At 34.0% G+C, this 27,455-nt stretch overlaps 1 pseudogene; it reads left to right on the top strand.

The window, feature by feature from the left end:
• The first annotated feature begins 16,280 nt into the window (after window positions 1–16,280).
• Window positions 16,281–17,722, top strand: LOC145681455 (ATP-dependent RNA helicase WM6 pseudogene; annotated as a pseudogene).
• Window positions 17,723–27,455: the final 9,733 nt, after the last annotated feature.

Here is a 27,455-nt window from a genome sequence, read left to right as displayed (position 1 = left end):
TTATCATTAATGAAAGAAATGAAGGCACAGAACATCTTTCTTTTAGGAATGGGCAAAACCGGTTTCTAGAATAACCAAAATCAGAAAAACCGACATTGCGATTTTCTCCGAAACCGGTTCGGTTTTTCCACCGAAACCGGTTTCAGGTTACTCTAAACCGGTTCGGTTTTCACCGAGGAAAACACATAAAACTATATCTGTGGAAACGGAATCGGTTTCTGGAGAACAATGAAACAAAAATCGGAACCGGTTTTGAAGAAAACCGAAACCGGATCCGCTGAAAAACCGAAACTGTTTCAGTAAAACCGATTTCGGTTAAAACCGGTTTTTTGAAAAATCAAAATCCAGTTTCGGTTTTCCTAAAAATCCGATAGTCGAAAAACCGGTTTTTGTGCCCACCACTACTTTCTTTAGAGATGTTGAAAATGTGCATATCCTTTCTATAGGCAAAATTGAACACACTGTTCCATGTTGACAATAATTAACGTTTTTCCGTATGGCTACCTGAAGAGAAATTGTACAGAAACAGCCCAGATACCCTGAAAATGATGAATCAAAACATTACAACTAAAATAATTGTCAACGTTAGCCAGGAAACATTTCGTTTGTCAGCAGGAAACACTGAACAGTGTGTTCGACTTCTGTTACAGAAAGAAGGCGGACATTTTCAAAATTTCTAACAGTGAAATGTTAAGGTTAATTCTTTTGTTTCATTAATAATAATGTAATTTCATAATATGATTATCATCACTAGTTATCACTAATACTTAAATTTTAATTTTAATTTCCCTTCAAAAATCCAAAAGTCTATTCTAATTGCAAGATACACTGGTGGATAATTTTTTTACGGCGTTGCTAATTTTACCCAGGTTGAATTTAAACGAATAAATACAATCCCACAGATCTCCCATCCTTCCTTAATCATGTATTACAAACCGCATGAAAATCGGATTTCAGTTAAAAATTCTATAAGCAAATGAAATCCATTAGTTTAAAACATTACACTATAGACAATAATAATAATAATAATAATAATAATAATAATAATAATAATAATAATAATAATAATAATAATAATAATAATAATAATAATAATAATAAAATGAGCAGTCTCCTTATTAGAGATTCTTACCCGCCTTTGTGTTGTTTATTCTTCTTCTGCACTGTTTCTTCCATTTCATTTTGTTTCTCTATTTTTAACTGTCTTTTTTTTTTAAAAAAAATAAAATATGACTCGTAGCGATAATATATATAGTTTCCAGCTTGCCTGGTGGTGACATCCTTCTTCCTCGATGTCATTAACTGGAATTTTCTACATCCCAATTAACGGAAGTTCTCCTTTTTATTTTTTTATTTTTAGAAGTTTATCTTCATTTAATGAGCTCGAAAATTGGAAACCTCAAAACTTTCTACCTCTCGCTGCTTTACATGAACTCACGCTTGTCCCATATATACATGTAATTATATTTATAAAACCCTGTTAAATTAATAGTCTGGGAATATCAGATCCTATACTTTTCTATTTTTATCTATTAATGTACGTATATGTATAACAGTGAGAGCCCCAAATTTATTAATTTATACTTACACTTGCGTCAATTACCTGCTTCCCTGGATTAAAGTAAGAAAAAATTGTAATATGTTCCCTTAGTCAGTCACTTTTTACAATTACTGAAGCATTCTCAAATCGATAGAAACAAAGCAAATATAATGAACAACAAAAAATAATAAATAATCTATACTATATAAATAAAAATTAAATATTACTATTGTGGGCTGAATTTGGATTTAAACGTCATCGGAAGTGTCACTGTTCATCTCAGCGATCCAGAAAACTATGGATTCGACAATAATATCGGTAATTTTCGATCAATATATATATATATATATATATATATATATATATATATATATATATATATATATATATATATATATATATATATATATATATATATATCCCCTCCCTTCCCTCAAGTAGGACCGTCAAAGTGAAATGATAAAAACCATCCCAGGTCCGAACGTCATCTATGTTGAAAATTTGATCGAGATTGATCGAGATCGTGGTTCAAGAGTTATTGAGTCACAAACATAGTCACTTTTATCTTTAGATCAAAAGATCCAATATATTTCAATCAAAAATTTTCTTCTATGTCTTATATCTGGAGAACTACATATAGTATACACAAACCAAAACTATCACTTAGCTGAGTATGATGTGCTTATTTCGTAGAAAATACGAAAAAACTCGATTTAGGGTCCGTTCAAAAATTTTGTTGGCCCCTGATCCCAAAAATCATTATTGGCCACGATCGAAATCTTTTAATCCATTTTTTATCGTTCGTAAAATTCGTATATCCTGTGTATCCTATCGTATATACTGTATATCAGAGACGTGTATATGTATTATATTATTTTTATTAACATATTATTATTATTATTGTATATATGTATGGGTCTTTTTTTCAATTTTCGGCTCGGGGGTCAGACTTGGAGGTGAAAATATATGCGAAAAATTATGTACTCCCTGTACATCAAATGTTTGAGAGGAACTTTGACTCCGTTTGTGTTCACGTCTATTTATTGATCTTAAATATGATTAAAAAAACAAAATGTTTTTCGATTTTTTTAAAACTTTTCTTGCCTTTTTTTTTTTTAAATATTTTCCATAAGGTTGCGCAATTGTTTAAGTTAAGAAACGTGAAATTCCTATTTCAGATAACTTAATAATCATTAACAGAGTTTTGCCGTCGTTAAAAGTTATTTACCTCAAGTTACAAGGGAGTATCTTTGTAACTATGTGGTTAGCGTATGCGTATTTTGCGTAAGAATCGTGGTTTTGTTCGCGATGAAAGCTTATGTGGTTCAAATCACACGTTTAGAACATTTTATATAGTCTCGATGGTAAATAAAAAATCAATAATAAATAAAAGTGATGGTGAAAATCACATAATGAAAGTGTTTACCACACAGGAGAGAACCAAAACAAGTGAAAAACAAGTCATACAAGGTGAAAACTTGAACAACCAGGAGAAGAGATAACATTAAAATACAAGCAAAGTAAGTATAAAAACTACAAAAACTACATGAGAAAAACTACAAAAAGCAATGAATGTTAAAAAAAAAAACTGAACCAGGAAAGGAGATACTACTAACATACAAGAAAGGTTAAGTATAAAGATTTTAAGGATATGAATGATGAATAAATTGAAAGATTAGGGTCAGGATTAACTCGCGTCAATGCAAAAGAGAGTAGCATAAACTAATTTTGATATTCGTATTTTTATTTCTCAGATAGTATATATAGATATAGAAAACTTTTTATTCTTTTCAAATTTTACTTGTTTCGTTTTGTGTTGTTTCGTTGTCTGTGTGTCTCATTTTCCTGTCCTCACCCCTTTCCAATTCCACTGTTTTTGTCATTAAAAAAATAAATGAATGATGAAAAACTAAGGAAAAAGAAGCATTGCTATTATGATAGCCCTGTTTCGGTCAAAACTTTCAGGTGCCGAAACTGAAAGGTCGCGATCTGAGTAATGAAAAAAAAAAAATGTATCGATGGTAAAACATACTCAAAATCAAATTGATCCAATTAAATTTAGAACCTTTTAAACATTATATTCTTTCTATAATCTCTCAGTTTTTTTTAATGAAATAAAATGAAATTTTTTAGTTTAACTTCCCACGCTTATGCCCTTTAGGCTAAGGGTGGCGGATAATTAACGCAAGTCAATTATAATGGAAGAATCGGTAGAATGAGAATGTGAAAGGAAACTGGAGTATTCCGAAGAAACCCATGGACACGATGTTTTTCACAAACTTACTTGGTCGGGGATATATATATATATATATATATATATATATATATATATATATATATATATATATATATATATATATATATATATATATATCTTTCCTCCCTGTTTTTATGTAACAGCTATCCTGCTTAATATTGTCAATGAATTGTATTACCTCTAATATTCACATTTTTACATTCTACACAGAGAATAATATGTATGTGGCGTACGTGGAAACGTAGGCTATATGCGTAAGTCCTGTAGCTTTTGGATTTAACGTATGAACATAGTAACACCCTGCAGCAAATGTAGGCCTATAACTGAAAACGTATATTTAAAAGTGTTCTATGTATACGTACTTTTTTATACGAAACAATTATATGTATATAACATATAGCTGAAGTATGCAACATATGTATACGTATGTAACATACGTAAGACTGTTAGATGTCAGACATCCTGCAGCGGCATGGTATAACATCTAAGCCAGGAAAACGGCAGTACGTTTGTAGCATATGAATAATGTATGTTTCGTACAGATGTCCGTAGTAAACATGTGGATCCCGTACATTTGTACAATATACCGCTGTCCGGATAACGCTTTTTTTCTCATTGTACCATTCTTAAGGAACTTGCTTCATACTGTCTGTTCGTTGTGTCCATGTATTTCATCGTCCGAAAGACAAAGAAAAAAACTCTCAGGAATTACTTGATGTATTACCATCAATTTTGACCAGAATATAGGGAGGCCAATGTTAGGTATGAAGTTCGTTGACGGAAATTATATTTAAAAAAAAACAAGAAGTGATGAAAATTAACCATTTACAGTTTTAGCATCGATCAGTATAGAGCAAAAACCGTTCTAGATAGCGAGAAGCAAGGGAATCTATTAAGTGTCCTAAAAATCGTTAACTCACTACTAAAATCAAAAGTGATACAAATCCACTACAACTCACGGTTTCAATAGTGATGTGCATGGGGCACAAACGATAAGAGAGAGCGAAAAGCGGTTTATTTTATTTTATTTTATTTTCGGGATCTATTTAGTGTTCAAAGAATATGAACTGTCTTCTTTTGTAACCTTTCAATTAAACAAGAGGTAGCGGAAATGAACCAGTTCCGGTTTTATCGTTGATCTCTTAGTGTAAAAACGGCACTAGATACCAAGAAGTATTTCTTTACAACTAATTAAGCGTCCCAAAAATATATTCCATTCCCACTATATTCTCTCTAGTAAAAGCGGAAGTACATCGAACCCGTTTAGCACTAGGTAATACATTTACCTAAAGTTTATTCAAGGAACGTTCAGTACCTCATGTAAACAAATACACGTGATGGTTGTTTGATTTTGTTGGTTAGAGAGCCCTAGAACACCCATGCGGCAGAAAAAAGTAGTCCTTGCTTATAAGGCTCATTACCAGAATTCCTTAGAATTAGACAACAGAAACAACACTTTATCTAAGAACTAAATTGAATTAATGCAATAAAAGAGAATACGCATGCACTGAAAGTGGTTTTGACCCAACTTTAGCGCGAATCACAGTTAACAATATGGTCACATGCGGGGAATAAGTAAAACATCGACAGGGTACAAGCACGTGTTTCTCGAAAGAAGCGCTGACCGATAGCCAATCATCCGATGACTGGCGGAGTAATACAATTCTGCAATGTTTACATCAGGATCAGAAGGTTCGTTGAATGACGTATAGTTACGTATTTTCCTTAATTTATGGATTAAAACTTTGGTGATCATGTTTATATATAGGTAGCATTCTCTCGAAATCAATATTTGTATTCTGCTGTCGGAATTACTGGCCGACAATGATGTCGTGAAAGAAGCAACTGAAGGGTTAAACGCCGCCTCACCATGTTTGATGATAAAACTTGCTTCTAGTTTAGCGCTAAACCGGGTTGTTTGTGGGTGTATGTAAGTGGTACCTTACACGATGCATACGGCAACAATACACAGAATTAATGATTTTGGGAGCCATAGCATAAAATTACCATTTACTTTTAGTTCTTATAGAGAACATTGACCACTACAATCCTAAATATCTGCTAACCTGGTTTGTTGCTGTTCCTGCAAAACCAGGGAATTAGATATGTTCTTTCAACAGGGCAGTGACCGTCCACAACCCACGCATGTAACCCAACGATCTTTCCAAGGCGCATCAACTCCCGTGATATTCATGATAACCAGACTTGATCATTGAGCATGTCAAGTGCTCAACTAAACGGTGTTGAATCTAGTCTGCAATCCTGGGACAAATCTTGGCCAACTGCACCACTAGGAACAAGAAGCGTTAAACACATTTTATCAGTATACCAGGGTAACATCTGTAATTTTTACTACCGTGTGTTGAAGTTGAAAGAGGGTACACAATGCACTAAGTGGTTTTTCGGTATGTATTGTATTCTATCCATAGGTGGGGACTCTGTTCACATGACCATTGTAACGCACATTAGAAAATAAAAGAAATTAAACAAAAATGCAGTTGCACAGAATAGAATATTAGCTTCAGGTCCTTTAATTCAGGATAATTGTTCAGAATAGGAATCTAGCTCAGCAAAATCGGGGAGAATTACTTTTAGTAATATTATTTTAAAAATGACATGAATTTATATCACATCGAAAAAGTAAATAATTACTCATCTAAAGTTCAAAATGTCAAATACAAATGTGCTAACTAAGGTTTATATAGTGATTAATTATATAAGAAAAGAAGGTAATTCTTACTGTATGATTTATATATGGTCAAACAGAGTTGAATACAAAAGTCTAAGCAAGTGACTTTTCGATACAACTGATAGGAATAGAATTACAACAATCTTCAAAATAGATACAAAAATATTAACGTTAAATATATATATATTTAAAGAACTTACCAATTACTGTATAAATTGAATAATAGGAGATCTTCCAAAATTCAACAACGAAATACACCACCTTAAATGACCGATTATCACATGTTGATCACAATCAAAATGGTCACTAGTAATGAAACTTACTTCCAAATCCTTTTTCTTACTCAAACACACTTCACGATAAAAATATATATATATTAACTTCATATTAGGATTTGCTCTATATAACAATTCTGGTAATAACTTCACGATTAATTATACTTGGAATTTTCAAACATTGTAAAGACATTTTCTCCGCCGATTTTTACTTCACTTATTAGGTGATGTTGCACCTTAGCAATTCCGAACTATTATATTTAGCCCAACCCGGAGCTATTCAAACGTAGAACGAGTAGTTCCAAAAATGACCGTTGGCGCTGACAACCAAGCATACGGAGAACGATACTAAGCTTCCTCTCGACAGTAGCTGAAAGCACTACAGGGTAGGAAACTAAACCAAATTATCGGGACTCTCGAGAGACCTTTCCTTTTTTTTTTTAACTACGGAATAGAGATTTAAATCTCTAATCGTTACACACATCCCTTCGTCCATTTAAAAAAATGCAATATTTTTTTATAATAATAATCTAGTTTCTTAAGTCTAATGTCACTAATGTATAACAACCTGTAAGCTAAATGCTATTATGAAGTTATATTGTTGTCGAATAAATGTTAATTACTATTAACTACTATAAACTAACCCAAAATAAGAAAAACAAAGGAAATTAAATAAAATTAAATGCAAAACTTAAACAGAATAGAACTAAAGAAAATTCCCAAATAATAACTACGTAAAATAAAATAATCTACTGTATGACAACAATATACATTCATAAATTATAAATACATAATTAAATTACATATCCAAAATTATACAAAATCTGCTCTATACATACATACATATATATATATTGATCTCCTATTTTACAATAAATAATAAGCTGAATAATATGTAATATAAATATATAGAATTTTATCATCATATATAACCTCAAATATAAGTATATATATTTGTCTTATTAACAGTTGACAAATTTAATTCTTTCGTTTATTTCAAATCTATATATGTGTGAGTATTAATAGTTATCTTGATGGTAGATTTCTTCAGATATTTCCAATTTCTCAATGACTAGATGATAAATTATGAGAGTGAGGAGCTCATTCATTCCATAATATCCACATAATAAGGCCAAATACATAATTATGGAATAGTCGAATCAGCGACTTTACATCTTCCAATTTACATTAAGGTCTTTGTTATTCCTGAAAATAAAAGTACTTTAGTATATGTGCACACATTAATTTAAATTTTTACAACTTAGGAACATACAAATGATAACAATCATACTACAATTCCTAATGACTGAGTTCCGGAACAATACAAATAAATAACATTTATACAAGAATGATATTAATGATTTGACTATATACATATGTAAAAATGAACTATGAAATTATGATGTATTCATATAGAAATATCTACCGATACCATCAATTTTACATTAAGTTATCTCACTATAACAATTTACAGAATTGTAAACACATATCTTTATGATCGTGGTACCCTAAATTTCTTTGTTAAAGAGACGTGACATTTCCTAATATCACGCTTGTCCGAATCATTTTGTACCTGGACTGTATTTTTCGTTAACAGCTTAATAACAGTGTATGGCCCTAGCCATCGATGACATAAGCTTTTCGTAACCTTATCCGCAAGGGAAGATTGGAATTGGGACTTAATTAATAATTTATCTCCCACTCGATATGATGACACTACTCTGTTTTTGTCGTATAACTTCTTTCTACGCAGCCATGCTCGTTCCATATTCCGCAAGGCATTCAACCAGATATCTGGATCCCTGTGTCGAACATCAAGTGAATCAACATTCCATTTCACATCTAGTGGATCAAACACTGGATATGTATATACTAATTCCATCGGACTGTGTTTATGTTCTGAGTGGACAGATGTATTCAGAGAAAATTCAATTTCATGAATGCCTTTGTCCCAATGATGTTGCTTCGTTGCAAAGTATGCTTTCAAAGAGTCCTTGATCACTCGTATGTAACGTTCACTTGCGTTACTTCCACTGTGGTACGGTGCGATTCTAATATCCCTGATACCGTTTGCATACAAGAAATCCTGGAATCTTGCTGATACGAACACAGAGTGATTGTCATGGCATAAGGCGTGAATAAATCCATGACGGCACATCAACTTGTATAGCTTGTTAATTATAACCTGGCTAGATAAAGTTCTAAAAGGTTCTAAGAAAATTCTTTTCGTAAAAGAATCTACAACAATTAAACAAAATCGGCCCGAACTGGACTGTACGAGTGGTCCAATGACATCACAAGACCATCTCCCGTTTGGAAACGTCTCATAGGTTGATATCAACTGTCCCATAGGTTTAGTATTCTTACTTTTGGACTTCTGGCACTCAATACAAGAAGTCACATAATCTCGAATTTCTGCTATCATTTCTGGCCACGTATATCTTGCACAGATCTTAGAAGCACATTTGGAAAAACCCAAGTGCGCCCCTGGAAGAATATAGGAGTGGTAGAATTCAATGATGTTTCTTGATAAACTCCTGGGCAAACAAATCTTGTAAGGGTTCTTCAAAGCTTTAGTACGCTTGCATAGGATATCCTTTACAAGTTTATATCCCTGAACCTCCTCTCTGTTTTTCAACCTAGCAATTATAGGGCTCAATTCGGGATCCTTTTCTTGATGATCCTTAATAGAAAGTTGTGCATAAGGCATATTCCATATATTAACCATAAATAAGTTAATGACCTCTTCATCTAATGAGGGGTCTTCATTAAAATCTTCGAAATCTTCTATATTGTGTAAACGTGATAAAAAATCTGCAGGTACATTTAAGGACGAAGGTACACTCTTAACTGTAAAGTTAAATTCAAAAAGCCTATATAATAAACTACCATATCTCTTAACTCTTTTCAAGTTTCTAAGAGCATAAGCTAGACCCAAATTATCGATTCTCAACTCAAAGGGTTGATGTAAAAATGTACGAAAACGTTCCATGGTTTCTAAAGCTGCAATGAGTTCAAGAACAAAGATTGGCTTGTTTACATCATACTTTTTAAGCTTCCTAGAATAAAAACTTACAGGAACTAGTCTATTTTCAGCATCTAATTGTGAGATAGCGCCTCCAATTGAATGACTTGAGGCATCACTTGAGATAACGAAAGGCTTATTTAGATCCGGTAATTTCAATATTACATGACTTTCAAAACATTCTTTCAATCTCTTAAGAGCTACATCTTGTTCTTCTTTCCACTCAAAGGGAACCTTAGGAGAACGTAGACGACTAATTGGCTCTAAAATTTCTTGAAAATCTGGTATATACCTACTATAATATTGAGCAAAACTACACAATGCAATTACAGCGCGCCTATTTTTAGGTCTTGGTAGTTTCCTTATTACTTCTAATCGAGCTGGATCTAAATACATTTTACCATTTTCTATTATTTGACCTAAATAAGAAATTCGTCGTTGAAAGAAACAGCACTTATCTACTGACAACGTTAATCCACTCTGAGCAAGTTTACTCAGGACTAAATCTAATGTTTTCATATGTGAAGGAATATTGGAACTGGCAATTACTACATCATCTGCATACCAACTTACTCCTAGATCTTTTAGAGGATACAAAATATCTGTTATCAATTTACTAAGTAGAAAAGATCCAGAGGCAATGCCAAATGGAACATACTTAAACTCAAACAATCCTCTATGCGTGATGAATGCAGAATATTTATATGAGTCTGGAGCTAATCTTATAGTATGATAAGCTTTCTTTATATCTATTCTAGATAACACAACACCTTCTGATAATTCTGCTAAGACATCTTCAATACGTGGTGTATATTGAGTATTGACTATTAGTTCTTTATTCAGATCAGTATAGTTGACAACTAGCCTCTTAGAACCATCCCTATTTCCCACTAAAAAGCATGGGAAAGCATACTCACTTGAACTAGGTTGAATAATATTTTGTTCCAATAGTGAATCTAATATTTTATCTAACTCTCTTTGTGCAACCCTGGACATCGGATAAGCCTTATGTCTAATTGGTTTATAATCTTTAAGTTGAATATTATATTGAAAATTAGGAACTTCTCCTACTCTATTACAAAATACACTAGGATACTTTATACTTAACTTTTTTATATATTCATCCAAACTAGGATCTTGTTCTAGGAGAATTGGATCCACTGTCATAGCTGGTGGTCGATCATCGTCCTTCAGGATCTGGAACATTCGGGATGAACACTCAGAATCATTTGTACTGGCAGAAGTACCTAAGTTCAGCTTGGCTGGACTACCGGGAACACTGCTTGGCTTAGCCTCCATCCATATTTCCTGACTTCCAAATAGCTGACTGGAACCTTGGACTGGACTGGCACCATCATGGAAAGCCGCTCCTCCATTTCCACCACTAGTTCTGCTATCATTAGTAGGATCGAGACATCTATTATCATTGGACCTAAATTGGAATCTCGGATGATGAAGATTTAAAGTAAATGGATCATTATTATTGTCAATACACGATACTGAGTTCGAAAAAGATGCATGTTTGATAAGAGGTTGAAGTTCCAAATCACCATCATCTAATAAAGAATTCTTCAAATATTTAGAGTTGGCAACACTACACTTCCGAGTAGCAGAAAGTTGATTAAAATCCATCAGATTTTCATTACACAAAGAAGTTTTATGTTCTTCTCTTGAATCATTATCACTGGTGTTTTCTTGCATGAAGATGGCAACACTGTTACTCTTTGAACATGATGGGAGAACATCATGTTCGGATGTTAACTCATGTTCATTCATATATCTGGATTGTTTAAGTTCCAAATGTAAATGTGGATTTTCATTGTCACTAAGAAAAGGATTAAGTCTGGCAACACTGTGTACCGAACCTAAGGTATGGTCTAAGTCCCCAACCTTCGAAGAAGTTCGATGAATAAAAGAAGTCCGAAAATTGTTTGTACCATTCTCAACTAATGTTGTATTCACTATAGAACTGGCAACACTGCTGTCACTCTGAACTGTAACTCCAGATGTAGCATCTCTTCTCTCCCATAAACCTGTGCATCCCATTGATTGATGATCACTATGTCCACTTGGAGAAGGTAACACCCAACTACTGGAAGATGTTCTCTGTTCATCTAATGAAGGATGCTGTGATCTCATCTGTTGATGGTTGGATGCTGGATGGGCCACTGAGGAAGTTAGATCACTATTGATGTGGAGATGTGATGGACCACTGATCCCATCATGAGTACGCAAGATCTTCTTTATATGAGACACTCGTGATTCTCTATCTGATGTGGCACCCCTGTGCTCCATAGACCTATCAACGCGACCATAATAAAGATTAGAGGGATGAGAAATATCTTTATTAAAGGGATTTGAGGATTGAAGATCTCTGGATGCAAGATGTATCTGCTGTCCATTCGGCTCCATCTCCCTCGTAGGGGTGCACTCAGAGGAACCTACCTTAACGGTGCCCCTTACATCATCTTCCTTCCCTAAACACACATATTTGTCTTGAATATTCATTAACTCAGAATTCAAAAATATATTTGAAATGTTAACACTGTCACTGAATGTTACTTGTTCCGCACTTTGAGAAACACTATTAATGTCATGTAAATTGTCCGAAGACGAGTTTTCCTTACACTCATATCGTAAAGGAATATTCACTTTTTCTATTCCAAGATATAACTGATTGTTTTCAATATCTACTCGCGCCTTTAACATTTTCAATTCATTTATGCCTATCAAAAATATAGGTTTAAGTTCAGGTACTAAATAAAATTTGAGTCTATATACTTTCTTATATAATCTCACTGGTAACCATACCACACTGTCTAACTTGATTTTCGTATTTCCTACACCAACACCAATAAATTTTTCTGTGAAAATCTTAACCGGTCTTTTCAAAGATCTATTCCATTTTAAAAAGCTCTCTTTATTTACTAGCGAAGCGGAAGCACAACTATCGATGGCGCCACAATTCTGCGTACCTAAAATGTAACCTGTTATAAAAGCCGCCACTAGTTTTCTTGAGTGTGATGTCAGGCCACAATTTGCATTATGTTTTTGACTTATATTGTTCTCTGCACAAACTTCTGGCTCTATTCTCAAGGATTGGGATCGAACTGAGGGCCTGTCAGTTTTGAAGCTAGAACCTTGCCCACTCGCATATTTCTGTCTATCACTACTATTAGTCGTAGCTCTATTAACACTAACGAATCTACGTCGTAGATCACACTGAGCTACCAGATGCGGACCTAAACATTCAAAACACCTCGGTGTTGTTTTCTTCCCTCGAATTGTAAAGTTCGACCTTTCACGCCTGGCACCTACCAACGAATTATACATGTCAACATTACGCTGGTGAACGCTGTATTTCTTTAATTCCTGCACAAATACTGGTAAAGATGAGGGTATATTATATCGAAAAACCTCATATCTGACTACTGGGTTCAAACCCCGCAACAATATGTCTCTCAATTTATCGTCCTGCATACCACCATAACAAATCGTAAAACTGTCTATCACTTTGTTTACGTATTCCAACACACTTTCTGTAGTCTGTTGTAAACAGTAAATATATTTATCATAAATATGTCTCTGGCCTATGGGTGTGACTACATTTGTGAAAATAACATTTGCTATGTATATCCAATCATGTGATAACCCTATTTCTCTTAACAATTCAGTATGAAAACCACCACGAGTTTTCCCAATAGATGCCATGAGTATTGCCTCTATCGGATATATGCCTTGCTTGACAATCCGATAAACTGATAACAAAAATTCAAAAATTAATAGGTCGTCACTCCCGTCACATACTGGTATGGATCTACATATATCTGTGAAGTTGTTACTAGTTATATCTACTGTTAACTTGTCAATATTGGTAGAAAAAGGTACTCCAATATTTATAAGTCTACTATTTTCCAATACTGTTGGCTGATTATCGGTAAGAGAAATAAAAGGATTTGTGTTTTTATTTCCTTCTTTTTCTACAAACTTATGAAAACCTGGTTCCATCGGAACAGAAACTGGTTCTTGTCTTATCAATGAATTTTGTTCCATGACGAAAGGATTATGTGCACTTACACACGATACGGCTGCTCGAGTCGTATCGTCATTGTTTATATTTTGCATCACGTTAGTTCCTGCTTGTCTGTCACCACGCGATGAAGAATAGCTACCAGACGTAACTAACCAAGAATCGCTATAGGTATGCAAGAAAGGATCGGGAGTTGACAATTCACTCGAACTGTTACTTTCTGTTCGTGGTCTATGACTCCTAATAAAGAGGCCATGGTCACCATTGGAAAACCCGTTTAACCACAAGCCTTCAGGACGACTAATACTGGAAGAACTCCTGTACATTTTATTGAGTTTTTTTTTTTTTTTTTTTTAATATACTCCTGCTATCACAAGGATTACAATTAATAAGGCACAGCTTTTGGATTCGATGCGTACTTAACAACAACAAAACTATGATGTAGAATGCAACGTTTTGTACTTTTCACTTGCTTAGACACTAAATTATTAACTTGAAGTTTACGTGATTTAAAAATATGTCTCTTGTATGTAAATATACAAATAGAAACACCTCCTAACTGACCTTCTGACTGCTCTATCTTAACAAGGACACTGATTGCTAATATCATTTATCCTTACGATCATTCTCTTAAATACATGTAAGAAAACTACTCTTATAGCACTTATACAAGGTCTATCCAAAACTTGGTGCTTGTAAGGAAAGATAATAGTTCGGAATTTAACTGTGTAACGCACATTAGAAAATAAAAGAAATTAAACAAAAATGCAGTTGCACAGAATAGAATATTAGCTTCAGGTCCTTTAATTCAGGATAATTGTTCAGAATAGGAATCTAGCTCAGCAAAATCGGGGAGAATTATTTTTAGTAATATTATTTTAAAAATGACATGAATTTATATCACATCGAAAAAGTAAATAATTACTCATCTAAAGTTCAAAATGTCAAATACAAATGTGCTAACTAAGGTTTATATAGTGATTAATTATATAAGAAAAGAAGGTAATTCTTACTGTATGATTTATATATGGTCAAACAGAGTTGAATACAAAAGTCTAAGCAAGTGACTTTTCGATACAACTGATAGGAATAGAATTACAACAATCTTCAAAATAGATACAAAAATATTAACGTTAAATATATATATATTTAAAGAACTTACCAATTACTGTATAAATTGAATAATAGGAGATCTTCCAAAATTCAACAACGAAATACACCACCTTAAATGACCGATTATCACATGTTGATCACAATCAAAATGGTCACTAGTAATGAAACTTACTTCCAAATCCTTTTTCTTACTCAAACACACTTCACGATAAAAATATATATATATTAACTTCATATTAGGATTTGCTCTATATAACAATTCTGGTAATAACTTCACGATTAATTATACTTGGAATTTTCAAACATTGTAAAGACATTTTCTCCGCCGATTTTTACTTCACTTATTAGGTGATGTTGCACCTTAGCAATTCCGAACTATTATATTTAGCCCAACCCGGAGCTATTCAAACGTAGAACGAGTAGTTCCAAAAATGACCGTTGGCGCTGACAACCAAGCATACGGAGAACGATACTAAGCTTCCTCTCGACAGTAGCTGAAAGCACTACAGGGTAGGAAACTAAACCAAATTATCGGGACTCTCGAGAGACCTTTCCTTTTTTTTTTTTTAACTACGGAATAGAGATTTAAATCTCTAATCGTTACACCATATGTAGTGTAAAGTTATACAGGGTGCTTCCAAACAACACCAACAACTTTTAGGAGGTGATTCCTGAGACCAAGATAAGACAAAAAGTATAGACCAACCTGGATGCACAAATGCTTCCTTTCGGAGTTATACACTCCGAAAACATGGAAAAATGAACTTTAAAGGTCCGTGGCTCCAAAACTATGGGACCTACCATAGTCGGATCAAGACTTCACTTAGGAACTAATATGTGCCCTATCCAAAAATATATGTTTCAGAATCCTAAGGTACTCACGCAACATTTTTTTTAGAAAGGGGTACGTGCATCTAATTTGAAGTACTCATCAACTACCTCTATAAAAATTGTTGTGGAAGTACTGCAGGATTCTGAAATATGGATATTTGGACAGGGCACATACTAGATCCTATGTGAAGTCTTGACCCGACTACGGTAGGTCCCATAGTATTGGAGCTATGACCTTTAAAGTTAAGTTTTTCACGTTTTCGGCAGCCTATAACTTTGAAAGGAAGCATTTGTGCACCCAGGTTGATCTATACTTTTTGTTATCTTGGTGCCAGTAATCACATCTTAAACGTTGTTGGTGTTGTTTACAAACACCCTGTAGAAAGTATGTATAAAATTTCATACATTTGAGAACTTAATTTCTGGATAACAGCTCTCAGATAATAATGAATTATTTAATAAGGTGATAACAATGGGTATTTTCTACAAAAATTATTCAATAGTAATCACATAGATACGAAATAATATTGAATCGAGGAGCGTTGTATTGATCTTCGAAAATCTTCTCATTTATTTAAGAGGGGTTAATGTTAAAAGTATTTTGTAAAAGATGGAAGATCAATCACAAATAAGAGATAGGATTGGTTCAATAATCCAAATTCCTAGTTCTGATGGCTTGTCACTTAAGCCGCAACTCCTGAATGCTATATCGGATACCGAATTTGGACAATTATCTTCAGTACAGCAACATTGTATCTCTCAGATAATCAACGGAGCGGATTTATTGTGTCAAATTAAAGAAGGTGTAGAAAAAATAGCTGCGTATGCCTTGGCATCGTTACAAGAAGTTAAGCCAACAAAAAGTCAACTCTACGTTTTGGTTCTGTGTCGCACCAGAACGCTAACGAAGCAGACTAAGGAGGGACTTCACGTATTATCAAAGTATATGCCAAGTGTAAAGATTACATCATTTTTTGGAGGAATTCCCATAGAAAGAGACCTAGCAACTTTGAAAGATGCAACGCCTCATATTGTTGTAGGCACTTCAGGGCGAGTGAGGCACTTAGTAGAATCAAGAGCACTAAATGTAGATCATCTCAAGTTCTTTATTCTTGATGAGTGTGATGAAATACTGAAGAATCTGAAATTTAGGAATAACGTTCAGGCCATATTTTGCAGTACACCAGGAGATAAACAAGTTATAATGTTTGGTAGCGCATTAACAGATGACATTCGATCTCTATGCAAGAAGTTTATGAGGCATCCGATTGAAATCAATTCTTATGAAATAACTCGCCCTGACTTCTCAAATTTAGGACAAAAATATGTAGCCCTAAAGGAAAACCAAAAGAATCGTAAACTTGTTGAACTATTACGTCACTACCAGTTCCAACGAGCAATGATATTTGTGACATCCACCGATAGATGTGAAGCTTTATCAGAAATGCTACGTGAACTAGATTTCTCCGTTGTCCAAATACCTGCAGCAATATTACAGAAGACTAGCTTATCTACGGACAGAAAGTTCAATGATATGCAAGAGAACATAATAGTGGCAACTGACTTATTCAGCCAAGGAATATATACACCAGAAGTAGACTTAGTCATCAACTATGATGCTCCATCTACCACCAGCATGTATCTTCATCGGGCAGCACACGCTGTACATTCTGGAGAAAACGGTCTGGTCATTACATTTATTGGTAGCAAAACAGAAGTTGAAGTTATCAGAGAATTAGAGGTTAATTTTAGAGTTGCGGTCACAGAAATGCCACACATTTATCAACCAATGTCTAAAAACAATTGCAAAAGCTATCCTTAATGTCTAGGTTTGAGCTATTTGACAATATTCAAGTTATTATTACTGTTCTATGTTGAACTATTCTACGGAAGTATTTGGAATTTTTACATCAATAATTTGAACAAATTCATATGTTATTAGTTATATATAGTAACTTGATGACGTGTAAGAAAATTATGTTGTAACTTTTTAGTCAAAACCAAAGATAGGCAATTTTGAATTTATATTAAATTCTTTCGATTCTTTATTTTTTAACTTTTAGTTTCTAATAAAAAAATATGTTTAACAGCAAAGAATGTAGAAAGAAAATGCAAATAAATTGAGAAATGATCCCTCGCATTAACCGCAAGTGATACCTACATCTCAAATGCAATACTGTGATAGACAGACTAAACGCCTCTACCCTTTAAAATGATATATAAATTAAAGTCTTCGTGTATCCTCAGGTTGTGGGCCGAGGAGAAGACCTTTAGATATATAGGTTAGCTGTAAATATCTTGAATAAGCAGTTGCGAACAGACTACAAGGAATGGCTCTCCAGCTTGGAGGTTTAGCGTGGAACTAACAAAAGCATCCTGCAAAACAGACACCTGTTCAAAAACATTCACACAAGCCTCGGACCAGGACTGATAACTTGGCACGACCTCAACAAAGTAAAATGGACATGAGATTTGGAACATGGAATATAAGAAATATTCATAGGATAGGCACGTTAAAATCCATAACGAGTAAGTTAGCGAAATACTGAATGGATCCTGCATAAGTTGAAAAAATTAAATAGCAAGGAAAAGGAGAAGTAAAGTAAAGAGATTTTACGTTCTTTTACGGGGAAGGAAATAAAAATTACAAGGTTTTTCGTTCCCAAACGAATAATGTCAGTAGTTAAACGGGTTGAATGTGTTAATGATAGACTTTCTTTTATTACTCTTAAGGGTTAATGATGTGATATTGATCTAAATGTACACTACCGTCCAGAATTTCTGTAGCATGTCTTTCAAAATTACGTAAATAGAAATAACTCTCTTTCTTATCATAGAAAATGTTAAACGTCTTAGAAATATGCAGAAAAAGAAAAAAACGCATTTTTTAAAAAAATATTTCTATAAAAAATTAAGAAATAATAAAGTTATAATTAATAAAAGAAATCTCCGAAACTTTCATCGCCAAATTATAATTTCTATTTTCGTAAACGTGCGAAACGTGCAGCGAAATTTACAAAGAGAAAGAAAATTTTGTGCTTTATTAGAAATACAACGTAAATCTCTCACAATGTTAGTTACTATATGCATTGCACAGATCTAATAATCATGGGTATTAAACAATTTACACATAAACAAACAAGTAAAAAGAAATAAACCACAAAATATGCGAAGCGATCAGACATTTTGTGGTAGAGATTTCTGATATGTGTCTGCTAAGGGAACGAACTTTTACATACTTTCGTTCGAATCTGATACCCTACACTAACTTGTTCTAAAAGAAAGTTTGATTCTGTCAATTCGCTAAACAACAATGTTTTGTTCTAATAATCTTCCTTGCTATTAGCTTCTTCATTATATTTTATTTGTATATTTTCAAATAATTCAGAATTAAGTTCAGGATGAGAGATGGCGCTGTAAACACTAAGTATTGGGAAGCCTCGCTCTAATTTTTTATTCAATTTTTGCTATTTACACTTCATTACTTTGGACAATTTTATTATTTGTTACAATCTTTATATACTGTTTTTCATTTTCAATATGTTCATGCGCCGCTTATCATTCTTTATTACGCTAATAGTGTGATAAACAATTTTATTTAAAACAGGCAAATTCGGCCATCTTGGCACGTGCCATTTTAGTACATATTCTTATTTCAAACAATTTACAATTAAAACAAATATAGTGACGTAGTCCACAAGGCCCTAAGGCTGGGACTTCCTATATAAATCTCCCGCAAGGGAGGTGATTGATACTGAAACTGAATTAGGTCTTTTAAAAAGGGTATTACAATTATCAAGAATTGTAGGGCTATAAGAAGAAACTTCATTTCTAATCATTATCCTAACCGGAAGGGGAAACTTCTGAATATTTGAAATGGTAATTAACATATGACTAAACTGTAATGAAACGTTACTAAACTGAAACATTTACTCCGAATAGTCTCTGCAACTAATTTGTAGAAAATGGACAGAAATAATGAACATAAACTATTAGTTGTCAATTAAAAGTGTAGTAGCGATAGTTCTAAACCCAAGTACAATATTTACTTCATGAATATAATACAAAGAATTATAAGAAGAACCACCTTTTGGCTGCATCGTAAATACTTTTAGTAAATAAATAAATAAAATAATATTATGTATAATTTAATCACCGTGACTCGATAGCTAATTGCGAGACTGAAGTTAATGAATATTACTACAAACTGTTACAAAGCTAGGGGCCTCAGTGGCTCAGTAGAAACTGGTGGGTGTAGCCGAGCGATCTGAGGCCATAGACTGACGATCGTGAGGTTTTCAAGTTCCTCTGTAGTAGCAAGGGCGGAATTTTAACTGGCCTCGATGTTTCTGTGTTCATGTCCCTGTCGAGTCTATTAGTTCTGAAATGTGGTTGAAATAGAGAATAAGTCAGGAAGTTAAGAAAATGCTAGAGCGTTCACCCCTGGTGCATGGGGTGCTTGGTTCGATGCCAGCTCGTGGCAAGTAAACTTTTTGGTGGACACATAGCCTGTTTGTTGGTCTTCTCGAGGTTCTCCTGTTTCCCCTACTTTCTTTATTCCACCATTTCATTCACTTCTCATAATCACGGTCTCCTTTTCCCTAGTCGGCATAACTTATCCTAGTCGGAGGTAAAATTTAAAATTTATTATTTTTCTTTTTTGGTATAGGTAAATGACTGTCGGTAAAGCACTGCAAATAATTGTGAATGTAATATTGTATCCTCAGATAAAATATTAGCTTTCAACCCTTCCCGTTGGTCTAGCGATTTACACATGCGCCTTTGATACATGCGGTTCCGGGTTCTATTCCCGCTGTACTCTTATTAATTATTCTTCATTTTTAACCTGAAGAGCATAAACCTGGAACATTGAACTAAATTATTACATTTCAATAATGCCCACTGATTTCATTGTCTCAATCATCAATTACTGCAATCGTGCTGTATACTACCATATGTATACAAATGGCTTGTCGCAGTTGATCCGAATTTGAATGTGAATTTTTGTGGTTGATCAAAGATTCAGTGCTTGTTTGTGTTGACTCTTCGGCTAACACTACACTGCTAAGCTGTTTTTCCTTAAGCAGTTATCTGCGTGACACCATCTAACCACTAGGTTGTAGCCCGTGCCTATGTGTTCTGTATCGTGCTTAGCACAATAGTCTTAATACGAATAAAGCATTTTTTTCCTTTCTACATGAAGTCTATCACACAAATCAAGTCTTTTTATCAAATTCTTGATAATTGTAATACTTTTTTTGTAAAAAAAATGACAATTCTGAATTATTTGGAAATATTCAAATAAACTAGAATGAAGACGATAATACTAAGGAACATTATTAGAAGAAAACATTGTTATTTAACAATTTGAGAAAATCAAGCTTTTCTAAAAAAAATAGTTAATGTAGGGTATGGGATTCGAACTGATGATTGTGGATAAAAATAAAATACTTGCGCAGCCCACGTTAACCATCTACTCCCCGAAGATATGTTAAAGTTCATTTCTTTAGTAGATGCATATCAAAAAATCACTTCCACAAACTGCCTGATCGCTTCGCATATTTTGTGGCTTATTTCTTTTTAATTGTTTGTTTACGTGTAAAATTGTTAATACCTATGATTATTAGAGCTGTGCAATATATGTTACTAACATTATGAGAAATTTTGCGTTGTATTTCTAATCTATATTATAAAATTGAAAGTGACTATCTTTGGGACTCGTAATCTCTTGAACCGCATGACCGTTCTCGATAATTTCTTTTACTTAGATGCGATTCTAGCCTGTGTGTGTTTTTAGCTATTCACTTTGACGGTAGAAGTTAGGGGAGGGAGAGGTGGGGGAGATAGAAAAAATAAATAAAACTTAATAACTCCTGAACCACTAGACCAATCTCTAATAGATATGAGGGGAAAGTGTGTATTGGTATACAAGCTTTTCCCTCATATCTATTCCGTTTATCAATACAAAACTTGATACACACATTTCTTATCCCCTATAGTATTTCTTGAGATACGCTTGGATTGTGTGCTTTTACCCGGGACCACTCCAGAGAGAGCCAAAGTTAGGGGAGGAATTTCTGAAGGGAATTTTCCTGACATTCTCGCAATTTTTCCTGTTCAAGTACGATATACACCCCAACACATAGCACTTGCGGAAAGCTTGTTTCATGCTGAAGTGAATGAACTATAAACTATGACTTTCCAGTGAACAGTGTTGATGTAATAGCTATTTCACTGCGAGTCTACGATTTTCTTTATACTGACAGGGTTAGTGGGTCCCAGGGACTTACTCCGTTGTCCATGGTACCTAATTTTTTTTGTACATGAACACATCTTTGTTATGTTTATCGAATGCACTAGGTTTGATTCGGATGTCCGGATGACAGGTTCATGTCTGTTCCTTGTCAGTCCATTGTCATATTCTCATTCCACGAATCATAAAATAATAATTTAATTGTATCAATAACTGAGTCTTAATGTTCGATGTAAGACTAAACCAAATTAATAAACAAATGCGGAAAAAACTGTACTTTTGCCGAAATTCTGTATAATTTTAATGAAATCATATGCAATATTTTCATTATAAGGTATACTATACAATTCACTCCCCATTTAAAAATTTGAGAGAATGCCGGTACTGAAAATTTGTTCAGAAAGATAGTAAGTTACAGTTGCAGGGAGGCAAAGGTTGAATTCAAAGGTCGTCCTCCGAAGAGATTGCTTCCTCTTCATCGTCGTCTTGACTATCTTCTGAATCAGATGACAAGTTAATCACTAAACGATCAACGAGTTCATCCAGTAGTTTGTCCTTTTCCCCCGGGTAAAAGTGAGTCTGAAAAGGCAGGGAGACGGTAGAGCGGCATGACGTCACGCCGTCCCCTTGAGTATCTTTACCCATTGTAATTTTTTTAGGAACTGGGGGACGCCATACATATTTTGTAGAGGTGGGGGGACGACGTCCCTTCGCGTTCTCCCGCAGTTTTACCCCTGCTTTCCCCAATAAGATTCTTCTTCACGTTTCACATGTTCTACAGCTATGTTCCAATCTTCATGGGTTACTGAACTTACAGCCTCGGACAGAAGAGTTTCAACAGCAGAAATTTTAGATGTATTCCGTTTCAACACATAGCCCTTAACCATCAACTCTATTAACTTGAAATTACAATGGTAGTGAGTAGGGACCGGATTTTGAGGTGCAGAAATGTGGTAGAAAGAAAGGAATAAAAGGGGCTGAAAAATGGCGCAAAAAGGTGCTAATAGGACCTTTATTAAGTTCTATAGTATACGGTTACATGAACATTCTTTTTTCATTACAAGAGCAAAATATTGTTCAAATCTTGGCTTTAAACATTTTACATAAATTGCAAAATTGTTTTATTTAATCTCAAATTTGTACAACATTTGACATTCTTGTAATAAAATTGTGGTTAAAACAAACTAGGTATTTAAAGAAGAAAACATGAATTTAGCAATATTGTGGCTTGAGAAACCGTTACTTACAACTGAGTTTTCAACAACTGGTTATACTTGATTATGCAAAACATTTCTATGTTTTCGAATGTTAGTTTCTCTCGCTTGGAGCTCTGAAGATTCTTGTACGTGGAGAAACATGCTCGACATCAACGGAAACCAGTGGTACACATTTTGTAAGCACATGGACAGGAAGTTCAGTTGACGTTGCAAAGGTTTCTATGTCCGGATTGTTTTGCAAATTTAGTTCAAATTTGTCCCTAGCAAATCCGTCAAGATTGCGTCTAAATTTATGAAATGTTATGTGTAAACTAGATTGAAAATAAAACATATTGTTCGGCCAAAATTTTTAAAAAAGAGAAAGAAAAGGGACAATAAAGGTGTTGAAGGCTAAAAGAAGTAAGAAAAAGGAAAATTTTATGAATCTAGCGAAAAAGGTGCAACATCCATTAAAAAGGTGCAACAAAGTGCTTTCATTTCAGTTCGTTTTATTTCCGGAAATAGATATTTTAAACTTTGGTTGTTATAACAACTACATTTTTAGAAAAGGTGCTGTACCTTAAAATCCGCTCTCTAGTAATGTAAAGTAAGCTAATGGCAGCGTGTACTTCAGATTTTACAAGACGAAGATTCGTATTTTCATCTTCGCTCCTGGTTTTCAATAATCAATTTATAAAGTATTTCTCTGAGGATTATATTATAGAAATTAATGTTATCCTCTTGTAACTACATTTACATCTTAGATTTGGATCTTAGATCGAAATCGGTCCTTTGTTTATTTGCCGTGAATGAATAGACGCATTATTTATTATTTGAGCGAATGTTTCGGAATATTTGGCAATAATTATTCTTCAAACTCTTTTTCAATTTATCACTCTCCATTTCTTCATGATGATCTTTCGCCGATCTTGACCAAAATACTAAGAGTGTGTTTTTGACAAATCTTGTTGACATTCTTGCATGGGCGATAATTATTCTTTCACTAACTGGATGAACCTTCAAAGGAACTGACCCCTCTTTGGACAGCCAGATTTTAATTTTTGTATGGTGCGCATTCATCCAAGTTTCATCCAGGTAAACAATAGTTCGGCCACTTGTTCTTACTCGTTTCATGATTCTTAGAAATTCTTTCCTATTAACGATAATATCCCGTCTCTGTGCCAACAGTTTTCTCCTGGAATCATTTTTCCTATATACAAATCCTATCTGTTTCATTACCTGACTGAAACTCCGTAACGAACCAGAGAATCCAATTAATGACTTAATACGTTCATAAACTTCTACATTTCGGAAACTGTTTGCCTAATGACATTTTTATCAAAATCATCTACAACAGATTTTATTATTTTTTTCGATTCATTTGCCTTTTCGTTGAAGTTCTCAATGGCGAATTACATTCTTCAGCATTCTCCTTCTCCATGAGAACCGTATGCTCTGTCCTTTTCGAAACATTCATAGCTTTAACTGTTCTGCCCATGACACGATTTACCAATGAAAATTGCTTATTATTTCGAGAAACATCAAACTTCCCTTTAAAGAAGTTATATAGGCTGACAATTATTTCACGCGCATCACCGTGAAACGGTTTACCTTATTTCAGTGTTCCACCTAATATAATAGCTAGAATTACAAGGAAACCCGCAAAAATATATTAAAATACGTATATAACTTCCGTTTTGGAGCAGTAAACAACTGCAACGCAACACACTAGAAACACACCAAAGCACCACATCACTTACAAATCACTGTAACACATTTATTCGAATGTGGCAACTAAGCATTTCAACTACCCGCCAAACAGCAATGACCTCATTTTGAATTTGATGGGCTGGCTGACAACTAGAGTACGTTTGTTTTATCTTGGCACACTTGCCGCCAGTGCATTTGGTTGGCTTTTAAAGATTTTCTGCTTGCACTCACGTGAACGTTTTAATCCAACAGACGTCTTATTGGTTTTGTCGTGTAGGTGACGTTAGTTGTCAGCCAGTCCATCAAATGAAGTCATTGTTATTTGGCGGATAGTTGAAGTGCTTAGTTGCCACACGCGAACAAGTGTGTTACAGTGATTTGTGAGTGGTGTGGCGTTTTGCTGTTTCCTAGCGTATTGTAGCTCAGAACTTAACCGTGGCGTGACAAGAACGCGTTGCAAACAGATCCATCTTTTAGGCGGGAAGCGTGCCGAGATAAAACAAACGCACTCTAACGCCACCTACACGACAAAACCAATAAGACGTATATTGGATTAAAATGTTTACGTGAGCGCTAGCAGAAATATTTTAAATGCCAACCAAGTGCATTGGCGGGAAGTGTGTCACGGTAGAAACGAACATACTCTAGTCGATGTTCTGAATTGAGACCCAACAACCACGGGTGCTTACACCTAGTAATAGGGATAAAGTAAAAGACAAACTACTTGTTAATAAAGGGTGTGTAACTCTTAAGAGTATTGCGTTAGTTAGTTGTATCAGTGTCATCGTTAGACGAAGACAAACAACAGTAAATACAATCTCATAATTACAGTTTTTTTTTTTTAACATATGGGGGGCTCAGAATACAAGGAAATCAAGTCCAATTACGGAGGACGTTGTGAGAAAAAGGGACATATATACTGTTCAAAAGTTTATACTGTACGCTTAAGAGGTCTCATCCCGGCGAAACTAAAATACCGCTAATTTTACAGTAATTATGTGATATCTTCAGATAGATAAAATATAATTGAAATGTGGAACAAGAGCGCCCTAGACAATATTATTTTGCTTGAGGTACCGTTATCATAATTCACCTTGTGGCTTTCCGTTTTCAGCCGTTTAGAAACGCGAAAATAAATGTCGATTTTCAAAATGGCTCGAAATCGGAAGCAAATAAATGAGTCGCGATAACGGTATCTCATGTAAAATGATATTGTCTAGGGCGCTCTTGTTCCACATTTCGATTGTCTTTTATCTATTTAAAGCTATCACATAATTACTGTAAAATTAGCGGTGTTTTAATTTCGCCGGGATGAGGCCTCTTAAGTACGTATAGGGAAAAGTTTTTGTTTACATTAGAAAAGTAATTGTTACAATATCTGGACATGAATTCCGTTAATCTTTGAAAAAAGCTTCAAATAAGAGACCTTAAAGATGAAATATGGTCCAAAATGACTACAAAAGCAGACGAGGCCCTTTGTCCACTAAGCACGTCATATGGAGTCATAAATTAATAATTAATTTCTTCTAACAGAATGAGAAATAACTAAATTATTATAGGCAACAAACAAGAGACATACTTTTAATGCTATAAAAAGAAATAGTTCTTTTGATTTTTACCGAAAACTACGCATGGGAATTTAGACTCAAAGAAAATTAGTTTGTTTAGCTTAACGTTATCTATCGATAGGATAGAGATATGTCTCATCTTTCCATAATATTAAAAATTGAACAAAATTAAAGTAGTAAAGTTAATCATAATTTTTAGTTATATCTCATTATCCATATTGGGACCTTTTGTTTTGCTAGTGTTACTCACAAAATGTTAAACTTGTTGAGCGCATACTATCAGCTTCATCTTAACAAGTGGCATGACTATCATATAGGATAAACTATTAAAGAGTTTGGCTTATAATGTTTTTTTTTTTTTTTTTTTAATATTTACTCTGTTTCTCTGTGTATCCGTCCGGGAGGCGAAAAGATCTTCAGGGTCTTCACTACAGCGAAATTAAACTACCGCTAATTTTAGAGTTTTTTTTTTTTTTTTTTGTAATATCTTCAAAACAAATAAAAAAAAATATTCAAAAAGCAGAAACGTAATGAACTTGACAATATGACTTTACATGTTATACCTTTACCACAATTCAACTATCTGCTTTTGGTGTGACGCTATTTACAGAACCCGCAAAAAAAAAAAAAAAAAAATGCTATATCTATCTACAGTTGCAAATCGAAAGCAGATAAATGAGTTGTGATTATGGTATCACATGAAAAAAAAATTGTCTAGTTCACTACGTTTCTGCTTTTCGAATACTTTTTATTTGTTTTGAAGATATTACAGAAAAACTCTAAATTAGCGGTAGTTTAATTTCGCTGTAGTGAAGACCCTTAAAGATTACTTGATGGATTACCATCAATTTTGGCCAGGATGGGGGTCAAAAGTTAGGGATCGAGGTGGTAGATGGAGGTGAACTATTCAGTTGATTCCAATATATAGATTATCAAAATACAGCTCCCCGTGTATTCCTATGGAAATA

The sequence above is a fragment of the Thermobia domestica genome, chromosome 3 (genome assembly GCF_964235325.1).
Source record: "Thermobia domestica chromosome 3, izTheDome1.hap1.1, whole genome shotgun sequence".
Taxonomy (NCBI): Eukaryota; Metazoa; Arthropoda; class Insecta; order Zygentoma; family Lepismatidae; genus Thermobia; species Thermobia domestica.
The sequence above is the reverse complement of the archived record's forward strand: the minus strand, read 5'-3'. Positions and strand labels throughout refer to the sequence as shown.